Source organism: Equus caballus, chromosome 7 (genome assembly GCF_041296265.1).
Source record: "Equus caballus isolate H_3958 breed thoroughbred chromosome 7, TB-T2T, whole genome shotgun sequence".
Classification (NCBI taxonomy): domain Eukaryota; kingdom Metazoa; phylum Chordata; class Mammalia; order Perissodactyla; family Equidae; genus Equus; species Equus caballus.
In genome coordinates this window covers 36,922,518-36,946,642 of record NC_091690.1, presented here as the reverse complement: position 1 = coordinate 36,946,642, position 24,125 = coordinate 36,922,518, and the positions used below count along the sequence as shown (strand labels likewise).

General features: G+C 38.1%; 1 long non-coding RNA gene across 1 annotated transcript in view; it reads left to right on the top strand.

Moving 5' to 3' along the window:
- The window catches only part of LOC111774255 (uncharacterized), an 83,233-nt gene extending 62,352 nt beyond the window's left edge, over positions 1-20,881 (top strand). The window contains exon 6 of the long non-coding RNA XR_002809139.2: positions 19,793-20,881. This is a non-coding gene — a long non-coding RNA (uncharacterized lncRNA). The remainder of the gene's footprint in view (positions 1-19,792) is intronic.
- Positions 20,882-24,125: the final 3,244 nt, after the last annotated feature.

Sequence of the window (24,125 nt, the reverse complement as noted above, 5' to 3'; positions counted from 1 at the left end):
GCATTTAAGTTTCCTCCATGTCTTTTCACGGTTTGATAGCTCATTTCTTTTTAGCACTGAGTAATATTCCATTGTCTGGATGTACCACTGTTTATATCCATGTTTATATCAGGCAAAGATCTAAGAAGAGAACACTGACTACAAGGCCTTGAGGCAGGACTAGCTTGGACATGTGAGGAAAAGCAAGGGAGCATGTGGCTAGAGCAGAGTAATAAGGTGATGATTAGTAGGTGATAGATTCAGAGAGGCAACGGGAGCCAGGTTATGTAGGGGCTGGTAGGCCTCAGCAAGGAATTTGATCTTATTCTAAGTGAAGAGAGGCCGTCAGAGGGATTTGACCACATGATCTGGTTTATGTTTCAGAAAGCTTACTCTGGCTTCTGATAGACAGCAGTCTGCAGGAGGGAGGAGCAAGGAGATCGCGAAGCAGGGAGGCTACTGCAGAGCAGGGCAAGAGATGGTGGTGGCTTGCACCAAGAATCATAAATAAACAGTATAGGTTGTGAAGCTGTGTGTGCATATTTTTTTAGAGAGTTGTATAATCAAAAAGGCTTGGAATCTAGTCTAAAAAAGATTTGCAGAACAGTAAAGTGGTTGCAATACAAGCTGGAGGCAATATTTCCTAAAATTTTACTGACTGTCCAATTCCTCTAGAGCTTTCAATTCATTGCTGATAGTGATTTTTAGAAAGACATGCCTCTCTTTAAAGACTTGAAAGAAAAATATAAAAATATGCATAAAATATTCAACAATTTGTAGGCAAGTGGGATATGTCTTCATCTCAGAAGTTTAGGTTGATCTTGTTTAAATTTGTAAACATTTATTGGGATACAGTCTATGCTCGTAAAAGTTTTGTAGGCAGGTCTGCTTAAGTATGGGGAGATCTTTGGGTTCTAAGTATCATATAAAAGGAATAAAATGTGAGTTTTATTTTTTGAAATCAATGGAAATGTGTGGGGGAAAAATGCTCTTGGTCTTTTAAGGATCCATTGCACAGATCAGGGAATACAGCCAGTTGTAAATCCTAGGATTTGGCCTCAGTCAAATCTGGATTTGTTTCACATGTCAACTTTGAGGAGTATTTGGTTTTGGGCAAGTTATTTAAGCTCGCCAAGCCTCACTTTTTTTTTTGTTTGTTTTTTGTTTTTAAGACTTCATTTTTTAGAGCTGTTGTAGGTTCACAGCAAAATTGGGGAGAAAGTACAGAGATTTCTCATTTGCCCCCTTCTCCCACACGTGCACAGCCTCCTCCATTATCAACATCCCCCACCAGAGTGGCACCTTTGTTACAGTTAATGGAACTACATTGATGTGTCATTATCATACAAATTCCATAGTTTACACTAAGGTCCACTGTTAGTCTCGTACATTTTATGGGTTTGGACAAATGTATAATGGCAGGTGTCTATTGTTATAGTACCATACAGAGTATTTTCATTACCCTAGAAACCCTCTGTGCTCCACCTATTCACCCCTTTACCCTTCTCCCCACACATCCCTGGCAATCACTCATTTTTTCCTCCATGGCTTTGCCTTTCTCAGAATGTCATATAGTTGGAATCATATAGCATGTAGCCTTTCCAAATTAGCTTCTTTCACTTAGTAATACGCATTTAAGTTTTCTCCACGTCTTTTCATGGCTTGATATCTCATTTCTTTTTAGTGATAAGTAATATCCCATTGTCTGGATGTACCATACTTTATTCATCCATTCATCTACTGAAAGACATCTTGGTTGATTCAGAGTTTTGGCAATTATGAATAAAGCTGCTATAAATATCTACATGAAAATTTTTATGTGGACATAGTTTTCAACTCCTTTGGGTAAATACTGAAAAGTGTGATTGCTCGATTATATGCTGAGTATGCTTAGCTTTGTAAGAAACTGCCAAACTGTCTTCCAAAGTAGCTGTACCATTTTGCACTCCTCCCAGAAATGAGTGAGAGTTCCTGGTGCTCCATATTCTTGCCCACATTTGGTGTTGTCTGTTCTGGATTTTTGCCATTCTAATAGGTGTGTTGTGATATTTCATTGTTGTTTTAATTTGCATTTTCCTGATGATATATGATGTTAAACATCTTTCCATAAACTTATTTTCCATCTGTATATCTTCTTTGGTGAGACGTCTGTTCTAATCTTTTATTCATTGTTTAATCAGTATGTTTGTTTTCTCACTGTTGAATTTTAAGTGTTCTTTGTTTATTTTAGGTATCAGTTCTTAACAAATGTGACTTTTTGCAAGTATTTTCTTCCAGTCTGTGGCTTGTTCTTCATTCTCTTGACAGTGTCTTTTGCAGAACAGAAATTTTTAATTTTAATAAAGTCTAGCGTCCAACCCTGTGGCTGAGTGGTTAAGTTCACAAACTCTGCTTTGGCAGCCCAGGGTATTGCCAGTTCAGATCCTGGTTGTGGACATGGTACTGCTCATCAGGTCATGTTGAGGTGGTATCCCGTATAGCCCAACCAGAGACACTCATAGCTAGAATATACAGCTATGTACTGGGGGCTTTAGAGAGAAGAAGAAAATTAAAAAATAAAAAAAAGATGGGCAACAAATGTTAGTGCAGGTGCCAATCTTTAAAATAAAATAAAAAAGAAAAGAAAAACACAATCTAGCTTATCAATTTTTTTATTAATCCTGCTTTTGGTATCATATCTAAAAAGTCATTGCCAAAACCAAGGATATCTAGGGTGTCTCCTATGTTATCTTCCAGGACTTCCAAAATTTTGCATTTTAAATTTAGGTATGTGATCCATTTTGAGTTAAATTTTGTGAAGTGTGTAAGGTATGTGTTTAGATTCAATTTTTTTCATGGGATATTCAGTTCTAGTATCATTTGTTAAAAAGGGTATTTTTTTCCTCTGTTGTAGTGGCTTTACTCCATTGTCAAAGATAAGTTGATTATATTTATGTGGTCTATTTCAAGGCCCTCTATTCTGTTCCATCAATCTATTTGTTTATTCTTCTGCCAATACCACACTGTCTTGATTATCATAGCTTTGTAGTAAGTCCTGAAGTCAGGTAGTATTAGTCTTTCAACTTTGTTCTTTCTTCTCCTTCAATTTTATGTTGGTCATTTTGCTTCTTTTGTCTCTCCATTTAAACTTTAGAATCAGTTTGTAAGTATCACCAAATAACATGCTGGGCTTTTGATTGGGATTACATTGAATCTATGGATCAAGTTGTGAAGAATGGATATCTTGATAATATTGATTTTTCCTATCCATGAAGATGGAATATCTCTCCATTTATTTAATTCTTCTTTGATTTCTTCCATCAGAACTTTTTAGTATTCCTTATATTGATCTTGTACATATTTTATTCAATTTATACTTAAGCATTTCACATTTTAGAGTGTTAATGTAAGTGATATTGTATTTTTAATTTCAAATTCTACTTGTTCATTCCTGGCCTCATGTGTGGCACAAAATAAAACCTGAGTATGAAGTGGCTATATTGAGAGGAGTGATGTCAGCACCATAGCAGAGTGAGCTCTTCCCTTGGACTCTCCCTTCTAAAATACAAGCAAAAGGACATTCAAACACCAACAGAGGACACACATACACCACAGGAGACATTTGGGAGACACACGCAGCCATAAACCTGAAAGTGGTGGTGTGGCTGGAACCTCTGGAAGAAGTTGAAGCTGCTGGGCAGGAGCTCTGTGGAGAGAGAGGGGCCACAGCTTGGAGAGGGGAGCAACTGAGGAGAGGTACCTGTCCCTGTCCAGCACGCCAGCCCCATGTTCGCAGGGAAAGTGGCATAGTGAGAGAGGGGCTGATTAGGAGAGGTGCACAGCTGGGGAGAGGTGCTCTGTTACTGCCCAATGCTCCAGCCCCATATTGGCTGGGAGAGCAGTGTAGTGAGAGGGGGTTGGCTGGGGGAAGGGTACAGCTGCGGAGAGGTACTCTGTTCCTGCCTGGTGCTTCAGCCCCACATTCACTGGTAGAGTGGCACAGTGAGAGAGGGAGCCTGTTAAGGGAGGTGCACAGCTGGGGAGATATGTCCAGTCCCCATCCAGATCTCCAACCCCATGATTGCCCAAGGCATAGCGCACAGTGAGGGGGGGCAGACTTGGGGAGGTGCACAGCTGGGGAGAGGTGCCCTGTTCCCACCTGGTGCTCCTGTCCCACATTCCAGCCCCACATTTGCCAGGAAAGCAGCACAGTGAGAGTGGGATAGGCTGGGGGAGGTGCACAGCTGGGGAGAGGTTGCCCTGTACCCACCCAGTGCTCTAGGTCCACCCTCCAGCCCCATGATCTCTGGGAGAACCACACGGAGAGAAAAGCAGTGGCAGATGGAGCCCCATGAATGTCCAGAGCACCATGCAGAGAGAGAGGCATTGGTTGGGGGAGGCAAGCAGGTATAAGAGAGTGCTCCTTACCACGCCTGGCACTCCAGTTCTGCTATTGCCCAGAGCTCAGCACAGAGTGAGAAATGGAGGCTGAGGGAAGCAGAGAGGAAGGAGAGCACCCCTCCTCCTGCCCAGTGTTCTAGATCTGCCATTGGCGAGAGCACTGCACTGTGAGAAATGCAGCCTGTGGCCAGAGCTTTGGAACTCCTGGTCATGCTAGGGCTAGACTACACAGCACCTGACTCTCACCCAGTGGAGAGAGGTGGCAGCTGTGACCAGATAATAATGCCACATGGATGCAAAAATCCACATCATAAAACAGTATGAGAAAGTATATTAAATCTCCAGACAAGAAAGAAAATGATAAGTACCCAGAAACCAACCCTGAAGACACAGAAATCCATAACCTAAATGATAAAGAATTCAAAAATAGCCATTATAAAAAACTCAATGAGTTAGAAGAAAACACAGAAACACAAATGAACAAATTCAGGAGCTCCTTTACAAAAGGAATTGAAACTTTAAAGAAGCCAGTCAGAATTGTTGGAGATGAAAAACATGGTAGATGAGATTTAAAATAATCTGGAATCCCTAAACAACAAAACCGATAACGTGGAAGACTGAATTAGCAATTTATAGGACAAATAATACAGAGATGCTCCAGAGGGAGGAGAAGAGAGAATCAAGACTGAAAAGAAGTGAAGAGGCTCTCAGAGAAATATCTGACTCAATTAGGAAATGTGACATAAGGATTATAGGTATTACAGAGGGGAAAGAGAAGGAGAATAGAGCAGAAAGCTTGTTCGAAGAAATAATAGCAGAGAATTTCCCAAACCTGGGGAAGGAAGTGGAAACCCACATAAAAGAGACCACCAGACCTCTCAACTATGTTAATGTAAAAAGATCTACTGCAAGGCATATAGTAGCAAAGCTGCCAAAAGTCAATGACAAAGAGAAAATATTATGGGCAGCAAGGCAGAAGAAAATAACTTACAAAGGAACCCCTATCAGGCTTTCAGCAGATTTCTCAGCAGAAGCTTTACAGGCTAGGATAGAGTAGAATGATATATTGAAAATCCTGAAAGACAAAAACTTCCAGCCAAGAATACTCTATCCAGTGAAAATCTCTTTCAGATATGATGGAGAAATAAAAACTTAACCAGATAAGCAAAAGCTAGGGGAGTTCATCACCACAAGACCCCCTTCTATAAGAAATCCTCAAGAAGGCCCTCATACCTGAAAAGAAAAAAAAAAAAAAACAGGAAAGGGACTACAAAGCCCCGAGCAAGGAGATGAATAGGTAGGTATGCAACAATCAGAAATCAACAGCTCTCTATCAAATAATGTTGGTAAGCACTTAACTCTTACATCAAGGATAAAGAAGAGGAAAACAGCAAAATAAAAATTATATCATCACCTTAACCACAAACTCACAACACAAGATGGAATAAGTATAACAAAAATAACTTAGAAGAGGAAGAGTAAAGGGACGGAATCAGTATAGTCTAAGGAAATAAGAGGCAATCAGAAAATGGACTATCTCATCTGTGATACTATTTATACAAACCTAATGGTAACCACTAAACAAATAATTAGAACAGAGACGTATACAATAAACAAGGAGAAAATGAAGAAAACCAACATAGAAAACTACCTAAGCAAATCAGTAGTCTGATATACACAGGACAAGAAACAAAGGAAATGCAGAAGAACTGGGAAACATGCAATAAGATGGAAGTAGTAAGCCCTCATATATCAATAATCACTCTAAATGTAAATGGACTGAATTCTCCAATCAAAAGACACAGAATGGCAGGATGGATTAAAGAACAAGACCCAACAATATGCTGCCTCCAGGAAACCCATCTCAGCTCCAAAGACAAACAGGCTCAGAGAGAAGGGGTGGAAGACAATACTCCAAGCTAATGGCAAACAAAAGAAAGCAGGTGTTGCCAAACTTACATCAGACAAAGTAGACTTCAAGATGAAACAAGTAAAGAGAGACATAGAGGGGCAGTATATATGATAAAAGCAACTCTCCATCAAGAAGACATAACACTTATAAACGTATATGCACCCAACACAGGAGCACCAAAGTACATAAAGCAACTATTAACAAACCTAAAAGGAGATATCACCAACAACATAATAACAGTAGGGGACCTCAACACCCCACTTACTTCAATGGATAGATCCATCCAGACAAAAAGTCAACAAGGAGACTGTGGAATTAAATGAAAAACTAGACCAGATGAACTTAATAGATGTATAGAGAGAGTACTCCATCCCAAAACAGCAGAGTATATATTCTTCTCAAGTGCACATGGAACATTCTCAAGGATAGACCGTATACTGGCAAACAAGGCAAACCTCAAAAGATTTAAGAAGATTGAAATCATATCTACTATCTTCTCCGACCATAATGCTATGAAACTAGAAATCAACTACAAGAAAAAGCAGGGAAAGGAACAAAAAGTTGGAGACTAAACAACATTCTACTGAACAACCAGTGGTTGTCGAAGAAATAAAAGGAGAAATCAAAAACTATTTGGAGACAAATGAAAACGAAAACACACCATACCAACACATATGGGCTGCAGCGAAAGCAGTCCTAAGAGGAAAATTTAGAGCAATACAGGCCCATGTTAACAAACAAGAAAAAGCTCAAATAAACAATCTTAAACTACACCTAACAAAATTAGAAGAAGAAGAAAAAACAAAGCCCAAATTCAGCAGAAAGAGAGAAATAATAAAAATTAGAGCAGAAGTAAACAAAATTGAAACAAAACCGACTTTAAAAAGGATCAATGAAACAAGGAGTTGGTTCTTTGAGAAGATAAACAAAACTGACACACCCTTAGCCAGACTCACCAAGAAAAACAGAGAGAAGGCTCAAATAAATAAAATTAGAAATGAAAGAGGAGAAATTACAATGGACACCACAGAAAGACAAAAGATTATAAGAAAATATTATTAAAATCTATATGCCAACAAACTGAACAATCTAGAAGAAATGGACAGATTCTTAGACTCTTACAACCTCCCAAGACTGACTCAAGAAGAAATAGAGAATCTGAATAGACCAATAACAAGTAAAGAGATTGAAACAGTTATCAAAAACAACCCCCAAAACAAAAATCCAGGACCAGATCGCTTCTCAAGAGAATTCTACCAAACATTCAAAGAAGATTTATTACCTATTCTTCTCAAACTATTCCAAAAAATTGAGGAAGACAGAAATATACCTACATATTCTACAAGGCCAACATCACCATGATACCAAAGCCAGACAAGGACAACACACAGAAAGAAAATTACAAGCCAATATCGCTGATGGACATAGATGCAAAAATCCTGAACAAAATATTGGCAAATCAAATACAGCAATACATTAAAAAGATCATACACCATGATCAAGTGGGATTCATACCAGAGACACAGGTATGGTTCAACATTGGCAAATCAATCAGTGTGGTACACCACATTAACAAAATGAGAAACATAAACTACATGATAATCTTCACAGATGCAGGGAAGCATTTGACAAGATCCAACATCCATTCATGATAAAAACTCTCAATAAAATAAGTATAGAAGGAAGGTACTTCAACATGATAAAGGCCATATATGACAAACCTACAGCCAATATCATACTCAGTGGGGAAAACCTGAAAGCCATTCCTCTGAGAACAGGAATAAGACAAGGGTGCCTACTCTCACCACTCTTATTCAACATAGTACTAGAGGTTTTGGCCAGAGCAATTAGGCAAGAAAAAGAAATCCAAATAGTCAATGAAGAAGTGAAACTCTCACTGTTTGCAGATGACATGATCTTATACATAGGAAACCCTGAAGAATCCATCAGAAGACTATTAGAAATAATCAACAACTACAGTAAAGTTGCAGTGTACAAAGTCAACTTACAAAAATCAGTAGCTTTGCTATACTCAAATAACAAGCTAACAGAAGAAGAACTCAAGAATACAATCCCATTTACAATCGCAACAAAAAGAGTAAAATATTTAGGAATAAATTTAACCAAGGAGGTGAAAGACCTATACAAAGAAAACTATACGACAGTACTGAAAGAAATCGATAAGGCCATAAAGAAATGGAAAGATATTCCATGCACTCAAATTGGAAGAATCAGCATAGTTAAAATGTCCATGCTACCTAAAGCAATCTACAGATTCAGTGCAATTCCAATCAGAATCCCAATGACATTCTTCACAGAAATAGACAAAAGGAACTTAAAATTCATCTGGGGCAAGAAAAGATTCCGAACAGCCAAAGCAATCCTGAAAAACAAGAACAAAGTTGGTGGCATTGCAATCCCTGACTTCAAAATATATTGCAAAGCTACAGGAATCAAAACAGCATGGTACTGGTACAAGAACAGACACGCAGATCAATGGAACAGAATTGAAAGCCCAGAAATAAAACCACACATCTTTGGACAGCTAATCTTTGACAAAGGAGCCAAGAACATACTATAGAGAAAGGAAAGCCTCCTCAATACATGGGGCTGGGAAACTGGACAGCCACATGCAAAAGAATGAAAGTAGACCATTATCTTTCCCCATGCACAAAAATAGACCCAAATGGACCAAAGACTTGAAGCTAAGACCTGAAACCATAAAACTTCTGGACGAGGGTATAGGCAGTACACTCTTTGACATCAGACTTAAAAGGATCTTTTCAAATACCACATTTATTCAGACCAGAAAAAGAAGTGGGACTTCATCAAACTAAAGAGATTCTGGAAGGCAAAGGAATCCAAGACCAAAATTAAATACAACCCACCAAGTGGGACAAAATATTTGCAAATCATATATCCAATAAGAGGTTAATCTCCATACTATATAAAGAACTCACACAAATGAACTACAGAAAAACAAACAATCTAATCAAAAAGTAGGCAGAAGACATGAGCAAACGTTTTTCCAAAGAAGATATACAGATGGCCAATATGTACATGAAAAGATGCTCAACATCACTAATCATCAGGGACATGCAAATCAAAACTACACTTAGATATCATCTTACACCTGTTAGAATGCCTATAATCACCAAGACAAAAAACAGCAAATGTTGGAGAGGTTGTGGAGAAAATGGAAACCTCATCCACTGCTAGGGGGAATGCAAACTGGTGCAGCCACTATGGAAAACAGTATGGAGATTTCTCAAAAAATTAAAAATAGAAATACCATATGACCCAGCTATCTCACTACTATCTACCCAAAGAACTTGAAATCAACAATTCAAAGGGCCTTATGTACCCCACTATGTTCACCGCAGCATTATTCACAATAGCTAAGATGTGCAAGCTACCCAAGTACCCATTGACTGATGAATGGATAAAGAAGATGTGCTATATATATACAATGGAATACTATTCAGCCATAAAAAATATGAAATCGTCCCATTTGCAACCATATGGATGAAGCTTGAGGGCATCATGTTAAGCAAAAGAAGCCAGACAGAGAAAGACAAACACCATAAGATTTCACTCATATGTGCAATATAAACAAACTTGCGGACAAAGAGAACAAATTAACGGTTACTGGGGGAAGGGGGTGGAGGGTGAGCACAAGGGGAGAATGGGCATACTTATATGCTGTATTACAAATAATAACATACAACTGAAATCTCTCTATGTTATAAGCTATTATGACCACAATAAAAAAAGTAATAATCTAAACAACAACAAGTGACTATAATGGTTATCACCATATTATTATTAGTGTTAGTATTACTCAACTGTTAGAATTGCAATTCTCAGGGAGTCTAAGCAAATGAGGAGGCCTCAACTATGCCTGAGCTATACTTGAGAACAAAGAGATGTAAATATTTCCAGACCTCTGATTTCTTGAAAAGGGATTTTACCCACTATCTCTTCTATTATTTACAGAACATTTGCTCCATGTAGACATGTTGTAGACTGAATGTGTCTCCCCCAAATTTGTATGCTAAGGCCCCAACTGCCAATGTGACTATATTTAGATATACTGCCTTTAAGGAGGTAATTAAGGTTAAAGTAAGTTCTAAGGGTGGGTCCCTAATCCAATGGGACTGTTGTCCTTATAAGAAGAGGAAGACATACCAGAAGCGCACACACACAGAGAAAAAGTCACGTGAGGATAAAGCTAAAAGGCAGACATTTGAAAGACAAAGAGAGAGGCTTCATCAGGAAACAATCCAGCTGGCACCCTAATCTATGAGAAAATAAGTTTGCATTATTTAAGCCACCTAGTCTGGTATTTTGTGATGGCAGCCCTAGCAGGCTAACACAAATCGTGGTACTGAGAGTGGTTCTGGAGGAATGGAATCTGAAGGATGGATTTCCTGAATTGGTTCTCGGATTTCTGGAATTAGCTCTCTAATCTAATTAGATATAAAGAAGCTAATGACTCTATTTCCAGAAGTAGTTAAGAGAGTCCTGATAGTCCAAGGCATGATCCATCCATAGAGATACTCTGATCAAATGCATAAGATACGAGGATCTGAGTGACCATGTATATAATACTTTCAAACGTTTGTGGCAAATTAACAAGTATAATGAGATTGGCCGGTTGCTCATAACGTCACTGGACAAAGTGGTGAAGGAAAAAGATGAGCTTAGAGATTCGAATTTCTACCTCAAGCACCACATAAATGATCTAAAGCCTCCGTGTCTGTCTTGAAAGAAACCCTTATTTTCTGTAGCTGCAGAGCTGATTGTTGAGAACCAAGCCCCGAATTTCATCCTGCGAGTGGCTGCCTTACAAAGCAAATTGAATTCTCAGCCTCACGGTCTGTCTACTGTCAAAGTGAAGGCACTGATTGGGAAAGAACGGGGTCCTGAAAGTTGGAATCGGAATATGTGGGGAGACCCTGATGATGCTGGGGACATTAAGCCCCCAAATTCTGATGAGTCTTACTCTGATGAGTGGAAGTGGCCTTCCCACCTCTGGTGGTAGTGGCTCTGGCTCTCCATCCCTTCTGAGAGGATAAACCCTGCATTGACTGAGGAACCTGCAGTGGCCTGCCCTGAGGCAGTTGTCATGCAAGACAATGCCAATTCTCCTCAGGACCCACCCCCACCAACCCTCTTTGCTTCTGGACCTGTAACTATACTCTGGTCCCAGCAGGCCCCTAAAGGTAAGGCACAAAGTGTGACCCACAAGGAGGTGTACCACACTCCAAAAGAACTACTTGAGTGTTCTAATTATACAGACAGAAGTCCAGGGAACACATGTGGGAGTGGATACAAAGTGTGCAGGATAATACCAGAAGGAACTATTGGATCAGGTTGAATTTATTGATATGGGCTCACCAAGCAGAGATTCTGCATTTAATGTTGCAGCTTGAAGAGTTAGAAACAGCTCCAACGGTTTAGCTAACTGGCTGAAACATGGGCCAAAATGAGCCCACAGTGAGTGAGCCAGAAATGCCAGACCTGCCTTAGTTCCCTGTAGAGGAAGGAATTTAATGGCTTAGGGAGACTGGAATCTTAGAAGGGATTTGTCACTTAAGACCTACTCACCCACCGAGGGAGGGTCCAGAGACACAACTTTCACCAAGACTGTGAGAAATAAATTTGTGAGGGGAGCGCCCATCCTTGAAGAGCTCTGTGATTGCTCTTCTCTGTAGACCAGACCTCACAGTGGGAACTGTGGCCACTGAACTAGGAAACCTAAATGCAATGAGAGTAATGGGACCCTGGAGTGGCAGAGGGCAAGTGGCAACCTCGACTGCCAAAAGCAAGGTAGGTATAGTTACTGTAATGGACAGCAGAGTCAAAACAGCAATCAGAATAGTCTGAATTGCCCAGAACTAGGGCTTGGCTAGTTAATTATGGTATTCCTAGAAGTGAAATAAACAGGAAACCTACTAAATTCTTACTTAATCTATCTAAGCAGAAAAGTTTTAAGCAGAGTGAAGAAAGTCTAACCTGAATCATAAAAGCAGAGAGTCATAGCCCTTCAGTTAATTCCCAGACTTGAGCCAGTTTACAAACCTAGAACTCCTTGAATGAAGGTGAGACTGAGTCCCCTTGAGGAAGGCCTGTGTACATTGCCCCAAATTTATATTGTTAATCTTTCTTCTTGTCTTCCCCAAAGGGACTTGTGATCTTTTACCAGGGTAACTGTTCACTGGATTAAAGGAAATAATCAGACCTTTCAGAAATTACTGGACCCTGACTCTGATCTGAGATTAATGCCAGGAGACCTAAAATGTCACCATGGTCCCCCAGTCAGAGTAAAGGCTTATAGAGGTCAGGTGGTCAATGGAGTTTTAGCTCAGGTCTGTCTCTCAGTGAGTCCAGTGGGTCCCTGAACCCTTCCAGTGGTTATTTCCCCAGTTCCAGAATACAAAATTGGAATAGATATACTCAGCATCTGGCAGAATTCCCACATTGTTTCCTGACCTGAGGAGTGACGGCTATCACGATAGGGAAGTCCAACTAGAAGCCACTAGAACTGCCTCTACTTAGAAAAATAGTAAGCTAAAAGCAACATGGCATTCTTGGAGGGATTGTAGAGATTAGTGCCACCATCATAGCCTTGAAAGCTACAGGGATGGTGATTCCCACCATATCCATGTTCAACTTGTCTATATGGCCTGTGCTGAAGGCAGATGGATCTTGGAGAATGGCAGTGGATTTTAATAAGCTTTATCAGGCGATGACTCCAATTGCAACTGCTGTGTCAAATGTGGTTTCATTGCTTGAGTAAATTAACATATCCCCTCGTACCTTGTATGCAGCTATTGATCCGGCAAATATTTTTCCCCTATACTTGTCAATAAGGACCATCAGAAGCAGTTTGCTTTCAATTGGCAAGGCCAGTAATACACTCACTGTTCTACCTGAGGGGTATAGCAACTCCCCAGTCCCATGTCATAATTTAGTTTGCATGGGTCTTGACCACTTTTCCTTTCCACAAGATATCACACTGATCTGTTACACTGATGACATTATGTTAATTGGACCTAGTGAGCAGTAAGCAGCAGCCACTCTAGATGTATTGGTAAGATGTTTACATGCCAAGAGGTGGGAAATAAATCCAACAAAAATTCAGGGGAATTCTACCTCAAAAAAATTTCTAGGGATCCAGTGGTATGAGGCATGTTGAGACACCCCTTCTAAGCTGAAGGATAAGGTGATGCCTCTAGTCCCTCCTACAACAAAAACAGAGCCACAGCATCAAATGGACCTTTTTGGATTTTGGAAGCAACACATTTCTCATTTGGGTAAGTTACTTTGGCCCATTTACTGAGTGACCCAGAAAGCTTCTGTTTTGAGTGGGACCCAGAACAAGAGAAGGCTCTGCAACAGGTCTACAGTGATGTTCAAGCTGCTTTGCCGCTTGGGCCATATGATCCAGAAGATCCAATGGTAGATGACATGGCAGTGGCAGATAATGTTGTTTGAAGCTTTTGACACGCCCCTGTAAGTGAATCATAGCACAGGACGTTAGGATTTGGGAGCGAGGCCCTGCCATCTTCTTTAGGTAACTATTCTCTTTTTGAGGAAAAGCTCTTGGTGTGCGACTGAGCCTTAGTAGAGACTAAACACTTAACCATGGGTCATCAAATTACCATGAGACCTGAGCTTCCCATCATGAACTGGGGATTATCTGACCCATCAAGCCATACAGTTGGGCATGCACGGCAGCACTCCATCATCAAACAGAATGGTGTATATGAGACTGGGCCTGGATAGGCCCTAAAGTAACAAGTAAGTTACATGAAGAAGTGGCCCAAATGCCCATGATCCCCACTCCTACCACACTGCTTTCTCTCTCCCAGCCTCCATCGATGGCCTCATGAGGTGATCCCTATGATCAATTGACAGAGGAAGAGAAAACTCAGGCATGGTTTACAGATAGTTCTGTACTATATACAGGCACCACCTGAGAGTGGACAGCTACAGGACTATAGTTCCTTTCTGGGACATCCCTGAAGGATAGTGGTGAAAGGAAATCCTAGGTGAGTAGAATCTCAAGTGGTGCACCTGGTTGTTCATTTTGCTTGGAAGGAGAAATGACCAGATGTGGAATTACATACTGATTCATGGGCTATAGTCAATGGTTTGGCAAGATAGGTAGGGACTTGAAAGGATCGTGATTAGAAAATTGGTGACAAAAAAGTCTTGGGAAGAGGTAGGTGGATAGATCTCTCTGAACGGTTGAAAAATGTAAAGATATTTGCATCCTCTGTCAATGCCCACCTAAGTGTGACCTCAGCAGAGAAGGATTTTAATGTTAAGTGGATAGGATGACCTTTGTATGGAGAGCAGTCAGCCTCTTTACTCAGCCATCTCTGCCCTTGTCCAAAGACAGACATAACTCACAAACAAAGTGGCCATGGTAGCAGGGATGGAAGTTACACATAGGCTTAGCAACGTGGCCTTCCACTCACCAAGGCCAACCCAGGTACAGCCACTGCAAAGTGCCTGATATACCAGCAGCAGAGACCAAAACTATGTTCCTGAGGTGGCACCACTCTCCTGGGTGATCAGTCAGTGACTTGGTGGCAGGTTAATTACAGTGGATTGCTTCTATCATGGAAGGAACAATGTTTCGTTCTTGTTGGGATAGACACTTACTCTGGATATGGATTTGCCTTCCCTGCATGCAATGTTTCTGCCAAGACAACCATTCATGGAGTTACAGAATATGTTATCTACAATTTAGTAATCCGCACAGCATTGCTTCTGATCAATAAAATCACTTCAGAGCAAAAGAAGTGTGGCAATGGGCCCATGCTTGTGGAATTCACTGGTCTTAACATGTTCCTCACAATCTGGAAGCAGATGGAATTAACAGAACAATGGAATGCACTTTTGACAACTCAGTTACAGTGCCAGCTGGTGCCAATATGGGTTTCAGGGCTTGGGCAAGGTTCTCCAGGTGTCTCTGTATGCTCTGAATCAGCACCCAATATGTGATGCTCTTTCTCTTCTAGCCAAGATTTGTGGGTCCACGAATCTAGGGGTAAAAATGAGAGCAGCAACATTCACCATTACTCCTAGTGACCTACCAGCAAAATTTTCATTTCCTATCCTGGGAACCTTATGCTCTGTTGGCCTAGAGGTCTTAGTTCCAAAGGGTGGAATGCTTCCACCAGGAGACACAACAATGATTCCATTGAACTGGAAATTAAGATTGTGGCCTGGCCACTTTGGACTCCACATGCCTCTGAATCAGTAGGGGTAGGAGGGAGTTACTGTGCTGGCTAGGGTGATTGATCCTGACTACCAAGGGGAAATTGAATTGCTACCCTACAATGAAGGTAAGGAAGAGTATGTCCAGAATAGAGAATAAGATACCCTTGGCTATCTCTTAGTATTACTATGTCCTGTAATTGAAGTCTGGAAAACTACAACTGCCTAATTCAGGCAGGACTACTAATTGCCCAGACTCTTCAGAAATGAAGGTTTGGCTCATCCCACTAAGTAAAGAAGCATGACCAGCTGAGGTGCTTGCTGAAGGCAAAGGGAATGTGGAATAGATAGTGGAAGAGGATAGCTATAAATATCAGTTGTGACCATGTGACCAGTTATGGCAATGATGACTGCAATTGTCATGAATATGTCCTACTTATTTCATTATGAATATTTGTGCATATGTATCAAATATCTTTTTCTTCCCTCTCTTATCCCTTTATCGTGTAATATAAGATGTTTTGACGTAAGGTAGTTAAGTATTGTTAACTTTACATCATAGTATTTAAGTTATGAAATATCAAGGAAAAGAGTAAACAAAGATTCTTCTGGGGAAAGAGCTTGTATTTTTTCAGTTGTATGCAGGATAGTTTGTCCTGTTAAGCAGAAGTATGACCTTGTTATTTTCTTTACATGGAGATTACATATGATTCAAGGAGATGTATACAGGTGCTAAGTTGACAAGGGGTGGACTTCTGATGGTTAATTTTATATGTCAACTTGGGGGATGTTTTTGGATGAGTTTAACATTTAAATTGATGGATTTTGAGTAAAGCAGATAGCCCTCCATAATGTGAGTGGACTTCGTCCAATCAGTTGAAGGCCTGGATAAAACAAAAAGACTGACTCACTGAGCAAGAGGGAATTATCCAGCAGACTGCCTTTAGACTCCATCTGTACCTTCAGCTTTCCTGGGTCTCCAGGCTATGCCTTCAAACTGGAGCTACACCATTGGCCCTCCTGGGTCTTTAGCCTACAGGCTCATATGAGTCAGCCTCTGTAATCACATGGGCCTATTCCTTATAAGTCTTTGTCTCTCTCTCTGTATATATATATATATATACATCTTATTGTTTCTGTTTCTCTGTATAACTCTTAATACATGACAAAATATACTCTGGGCAAGGGGAAAATATTTATCTCAGCAAAATTAAATTTCAGTAATATATATCTTTCAATTCAATAGTTTCTTCATACTATTTAAGAAGTTCTTTATGTGGTAAAAAGAAAGTAGGATTTGAATCCAAAGACTGAAGTTAGAAGCAAGATTCTCTCCCCCTTGCTATCTTGTGTCACTGGGGAAGTCACTTCACTGAGCTTTACTTTCTAAATTAAAAATTATAATATTTACCTAACAGAGCTCTTAAAAGAACTATATACCAAGACTGATATATATGTAGCTTTAACTATTTGTTGAACCAAATGACGTCACAATTTTTCTGGTCAGAATCACTTAATATCAGCAATTTCGTATAGCCCAACCTAAATATATTTAAAAGAAACTATTATCCAAATTCTAAATCAAGCAAAACAAATGAGGTATAAGGCTTTGTTATTGGCATCAAGTTGTGTGTGTAATTCTCGCTCATTAATAAGTATGATTGGTATTGCTGATTGAGCATTTATTAGGTGCCAGATGCTGAAACTCACTATCTCAGTTAATCCCCCAACACCCTTGTAAATCAGTGAAATCAACCCCTCTTATATCATGGAGGAGGAAACTGAGAAACAAAGATATAAAACCACAGACCAAAGGGCCACAACTTGTAAATGGTCAAGTCAGAATCTTAAACCTCGGTAATCTGATGCTAGAGTCCAAATTCTTAGTGATTCTACTTCACTGCCTCTACTGCAGGTTCAATTACAAGGGCAAAGAGGACTTATTTTTAGATGCCTACAGTCTCAGTAGGCAGTTAGTCCTCTATCCAGCCCTGCTGCTTTTTCTAAACTGTGCCTAAAATTGAGTTAAACCCAACTTATCTCACCTCTGCCTCTATCCACTTATGAAACAGCATCCCCTGCCATCCATCTCCACCCCTCCTTCTGTCAGCACTACAGAAGAGCTTTGGTGTTCTTCACACAAATGTAAAAACTCATTTTGGTTTCTTAACCACAATAGAATGGCCTGTCCATTTTACAGTTTCATTAGGAAATACACCCTGAGGCTAGGATGTGATGAGCTCAGGTGATGCATATATCCAGGGAGGCAGGAAAGTGCTGAGAAGAGGACAGACATCGCTTGCTCTAGAAATGTGAGGAGCAGGGTTTAGTGAGACTAGATGTCTGTAAAAGCCATAAGGAAACTCTCAGTGCAGACCTAAAGCTCCCGTTGCTTCAGAAGACTATAATTCACAAGTTCAATAATAAAGGCCACAAGGCAGAAGCTAAAAATAAGAGGAGGAAAAGTAAAGTTCTCTAAGGAAAATTAACTCAAGTTCAAGGATGTTGGTTGTCCGTGTTGTGGAGAGTAGAGCAGGAAGAGTATATTTTCTCCTATTTCTTGGTAACCTGAAATCTTTAGTGTAATAGGAGAATGTGAAGATAAACATATTTGTATTTCACAATGCCCTTTCTCATTGGTAGTGAATACAATTTTACAGGCTAAAGTAAGGCTAATTTTGCCATCTCTAGTCTAAACCAACTCAAAATCAATGGTCCACTGCAGATCTCCCATGGGGGAAAGTGAAGGCAAGAGAGACTAGCATGGCAAAGTAGGTCATGGGTGTGCTCCCAAGCCAGCTCCTCTATCCATCTAGCTGATAGGCACAAATAAATAAATAATAGAAGGAATAGCTCTGTGAATGGTTCCTGATTACCGCAGAAAGCATTGTTGAGAAAGAAAACGAGGTGTGAATAGGAAAGAGATTACAATTTGTCTACCAGATGCACTATAGGGATTTGCATGTTCCGTATTCACTTTCTCAGGATTTTTTTACTTCAGCAAATAGAGCAATTCTATTGATGAGCTCACCCGTCCTCCTCTATCCTATCCCACAGGTGGTTTTCAAATGATATTGCCCATAAGAACTACTCAGGATAGTTGTCTAAAGGCAGATTTCTTGGCCTCAGGCTCAGAGATTCTGACTGGGTCAGTTGGGGGTGAAGCCTAGGAATCAGTATTTATCAAGCATCCCAGCTATTTTGATACAGGTCATTTGTGGACCACACTTCTAGAAACACTACTAAGAGTGATATATGTGTGTATGTATATACGTACATAAAATTGATATTATTTGTATTTTTTTCATGAAGTAGTGACTATTTATTATTCAACATGAATAATATCACAAGAAAGCTTATCTCAGGCTCCCTACTCTCACTACCACACCCCATCACCACTGTGCCCAGAATGGGAACAGGATTGACTGTCAATCACAAATGATAAATCTGCATTATCAAAGGTAATTTTCTTCTTAGTTTAAGTATTTGGGATATTGAAATATAATTTACAACTGAATATTTGCCATGCTTTCTAGATTAACTTATCTCTTAGCCAATTTCTGAATATTAGTTGCTGATGTAATTGTTGACCATCAAATTTAATTTAAGGCTTTTATTTCAGGACCATTGGCATACTAAGGCGAAACTACTTACCATTTACTATTCACTCTTCTTTGTTTATTTTTTAAAAAGCAATTAATCATTTATTGCAGAAATACTTTTATTTAAAATGCTTTCTCACTCCAACCTCAGAAATATATGAAACACAAACAAAGCAAATTGAGAGTGAAAACTAAAAGTTTTGACAACGCAAGTGTGTATCACCCGAGTTCTGTGTGTTTGCAAATCACCACATGAAAGTAAAGCTAGATGAGTGATGAACACAGAAACAGAACAATCCTATAATCTCTTAGGAAAGTTTTTGGTGAGTCCTCATTTCGTTTGAAAATTTAGGAGAAAAATATTGTTTCAGAACACACTTACAATCCATATGTAATATTTTTTAATCCACCAATGTCCCTCAATATAATGGCAAGAACCACACCTCTTTTATTCTTCCTTATATGTCCAGTGCCCACCACACAGAAAGTGCCCAATAAACATGTATGATTAATGAAGAAACTCACTAATTTAGCTAAGTGAAGGAAATACAGTTTGAATCTATAAAAATTTTTTAATATGATTATCTTACCTTTTATTATATTCAGTGTCAGAAATTAGTAGATACCAAGTACAAGTCTTACTGGGTATGATTAATAATAAAGTTAATTTTTTTTATATTTGCAGGTTTATGTTATAGAGTCTCTGACCTTCAAGGATTCTCAAACTGCCTGATATGAAAAACCAACCTCAGGTCCACCTCCATCCCCTATCTGGAGTCTGTTCAAGAACCAAAAATACAATACCCAGGACTAGTCAGAAGGCAGCACAGGGAAAGCTGGGGGATAGTCAGGAATGAACTACAGAAGAAAACCCCATGGGCATCTATGGGGCTGGCATGGCTGTGGCACTCTTGCTCTAATTAGATTAGAGGAAAGCAATATCTCCAAGGACCTTGGTTCTAAATAATGGGAATTTCTTACACTTCCTATTATTGTATTCTGTAGATGGAAGAATGATAAATGACTTAGCAAAGTGGAGAAAGATTGAAACTAAGTGCCTACAAAGACACGGACTAACAATAGCAAGTCGATTTCCCTGTGGCACCCTGTATGGGATCAAAAATTAGAGGCAAAATTTACCAAGGAAAATGAGGGTGAGATAAATAGTAGAGATGGAAAGAAGGCTTACTTAAAGATCTATAGAAGGTGCTTCAAAGCTCCCAGGTACCAGATCTACACAGCAAAAAGAGACAACTACTCTTTTATCAATCTCATAGGAGTTGGGAAGTATTCACTCCAGAGCAATTAAGCCAAAATGGCTTCAGGTCTAAGGACAGCAAACACAGGAGACAGGTGTGAGGTTCTTGAAAGAACAGAGTCATTAAATTAAAATTGTATTCTAAATGGAGATAACAACATTACCCTTCCTCAAGCAGCTCCAGAATACTAACCACAAGATATGTACATACCTCCTTCCTACACAAAAAGAAGCAAGAGGATATTTTCTGATAAACTGAAAATTTCTAAGAAATGAGCTATAGATATTGATATGTGGGAGCATTTCATTAAAAAAGAAAAAGTTGGACACCCAGTTGCCACTCTGCAATGATGCTCACAAGTCCACAAGACATTCCCCTATAAGACATACGTTCTAACATCCATTCTGTCTCCAATCTACATTTTAGTATTTCACTCTAAAATGTCTTTCTATCATCTATCCATCTATTCATCCATTCGTTAATCCACTAAAAGTCACCAGTTGACAAAAGCTTCTAACAAGAAAAAAAGAAGAGCAAAATAAAAAGGAAAAATAAATTTGAAGGTAAGAGAGATAAGACATGGAGTAGAAGGAAATTATATACATATAAAAAAAAAAAACCTCCTATACAGATCTTCCTCAACGTACGTACGATGGGGTTTCATCCTGATAAACTCATCCTAAGTTGAAAGTATTGTAAGTCAAAAATACATTCAATACATCTAACCTACTGAACATCAACATGCTCAGAACATTGACATTAGTCTACGATTGGGCTAAATCATCTAATATAAAGTGTATTTTATAATACAGTGTTGACTATCTCATCTAATTTATTGAATACTAGACAAAGTGAAAAAGAATGGTTGTCTGGGTATAGAATGGTTGTAAATGTATCATTGGTTGTTTACCCTCCTGATGGCAGGGCTGACTGGGAGCTGCGACTTGCTGCCACTGCTCAACATCACAAGAGTATCGAACCACATATTGCTAGCACGGGAAGAGATCAAAATTCAAAGTAGGGTTTCTACTGAATGTGTATCACTTTTGCACCATAATAAAGTAAAAAAAATTGTAAGTTGAACCATTCTAAGTTGGGAATTGTTTGTAATAATTCTCAGAAAGATAAGAGAAGAAATTTTTTCATTTTTCAAAAAGGATAAGAAGACAGAAAAAGAGACAAAAATGTAATCAATACAGAAAAAAGCATAAGAGCCAAGTGAGAGATAATGAAAAATTCTAACACATGTAATTTGTGTATCAAAATGAAAAGAGAGACTAAAAAAGGGAGAAAGCAATATTTTAAGAGACTCTGATTAGAACATTTTCAAATCTGATTTTTAAAATATCAAGCAACAGATTCAAGAAGATCTATTAAAGCCCCAAATGTAAAAGTATAAAGACTATCACATGTAGGAATATCATAGTATAACTTCTGAAAACCAAGGAAAAAGAGAAAATCTTAAAACCAACCAGAGGAAAAGAATATATTACCTTCAAAGGAGAAACTATAAGACTGGCAGCTCCTTTTTCAATAAAAAATGGGAATCAGAGGACAATGTAATGATATTATAAATGCTAAAAAGTATAATTATCAATGTGGAATTCTATACACAGTGAAAATAAATTTCAGAAATAAAGGCAAAATAAGACTTCTTAGAAAATTAAAAACTCCGAGAGTTTACCACCAGCATATCTACAGAGAAACAAATTCTTAAAAGAGGATTTTGTGCAGAAGAAAAATGATCTCAGTTGGATATCATTAATGAAGAAGAGAAAATGGTGAATATTTGATTAATGCTAAGTGACTATTAACTATTTAAAACTATAGTAAAAAATGTCCTGTGAGGTTTAGCATAGGTAAGAATTAAAACACATGAAAACATAGCATAAAAGTCAATAGGGAAATAAAGTGTTATAAAATATTTAGATTATGAAAAGTGAAGAATAAATATTAGGTAGACTTTAATATATAAAGGATGAGAAGATTGTAAATAAAAGAATGGACAATGTTCCATGCAAACACTAACCTCCTCCCCTCAAAACCCCACACATGTAACTAATCTAATAGCAGATAATTAGATTGTAGGGAAAGAAGTATTACTAAACATAAAGAAAGACATTTCATGGTGATATAGAGTTCACTCTACATGGGAAAATAGCATTTTTAACTTGCATATATCCAAGAACATAGCCTAAAAATGTATAAAGCAAAAGTGAATGCACAGAAAGAAGAGATGAACAAATCAAAAATCATAGCTGAAGATTTTAACACATTTCTCTTACTTCCTAATTAAAAGCTCATATAAAAATCAGTAAGCCTAAATGAGATTTGCATACATATTCACAAAATTACTCTAACTGACAAAGATAGAACACCACACCCAACAACTGCAGACTCCATATTTTTAAAGTGTGCACAGGATGTGTTCCAAAACAGACCATATATTGAGCCATAAATCATGTGTGAAAATTTCAAAGCATTGATATCATATAGCATATTCTTTTATCACAGTGGAAGTAAGCTACGAATCATGAGCAAAATGTTCACCAGAAAATCTCCAAATGCTTGGAAATTAAAAAATACATTTCCAAGTCATAATATAAATTAGAAGCTACTTTGAACTGAATGATAATGAAAATTACATGTAGCAAAACCTCTGAAATGCAGCTAAAGCTGTGCTTAGAGAGAAGTTTACAGCCTTAAAGGTATATATTAGAAAAGAGAAAAAACTGAAAATCAATAATGTAGGCATTATATAAAGAAAGTGGAAATAAAAGAGCAAATTGAAACCAACTAAACTAGAAGAAAAAAATAATAAAAATAAGAGCAAAATTCAATTTAATAAAAAACAAATATAGGATAAAAAACATCAAAAAAGTTAAAAGTTAATTCCTTGAAAAGACCAATAAAAATAATAAAACTCAGTGAGATTGACCAAGAAAAAGAGGTAAAACACATATTATTAGTGTCAATATCACTATTGATCTATAGACATTCAAAGTAAATAAGAAGATAATCTGAATCTATTTGTGTCAATAAATTTGAAAATTTAAAATAAATGAGTAAATTCCTAATAAAGAGCAACTGACACAAGAAATAGAAAAATTGAATGTTCCTATAAGTACTATAGAAATTGATCTCTAATTAAATTCTTTCCCATAAGGAAAATTTCAGGCCCAGATGGTTTCACTAGCAAATTCTTTCAAAATTTAGCAGAGGAAATAACACCCATCTTTCATAAAGTCTTGCAGAGAACTGATAGAGAACATTTCCCAACACAATTTTTAAAAGTCATTTCAAAAGATATCAGACGACTTTAAAGAACACCAACATTGACAGAAATATTTAAGAAAAAAATAGACGCAATTTATTCTATGAGTATAGTTGAAAAAAATTCTAAACAGAATGTTTACAAATCAAATTCAAAACTAAGATATCATATCTATCCAAGTGAAGTTTATTCCAGAGATGCAAAATTATTTCAACATTAAAAATTCAATCAGTATAATTCACCACATTAATAGCATATAAAAGAAAAACACATGATCTTCTTAATAAATACAAAGAAAGTATTTGATAGAATCCAACCTCAATTCATGATTACAAAAAAATGCAACCACTCAGCATTTTTAGGAAAATAAGAGAGCTATTTCTTAACATGATAAAGATTATTTTTTTAAAAAAATTTACAACAAATACTAGACGTAAAAATTATTTTTAGAATTCTTTCCTGTTGAGACTGGATAAAGATTGCTA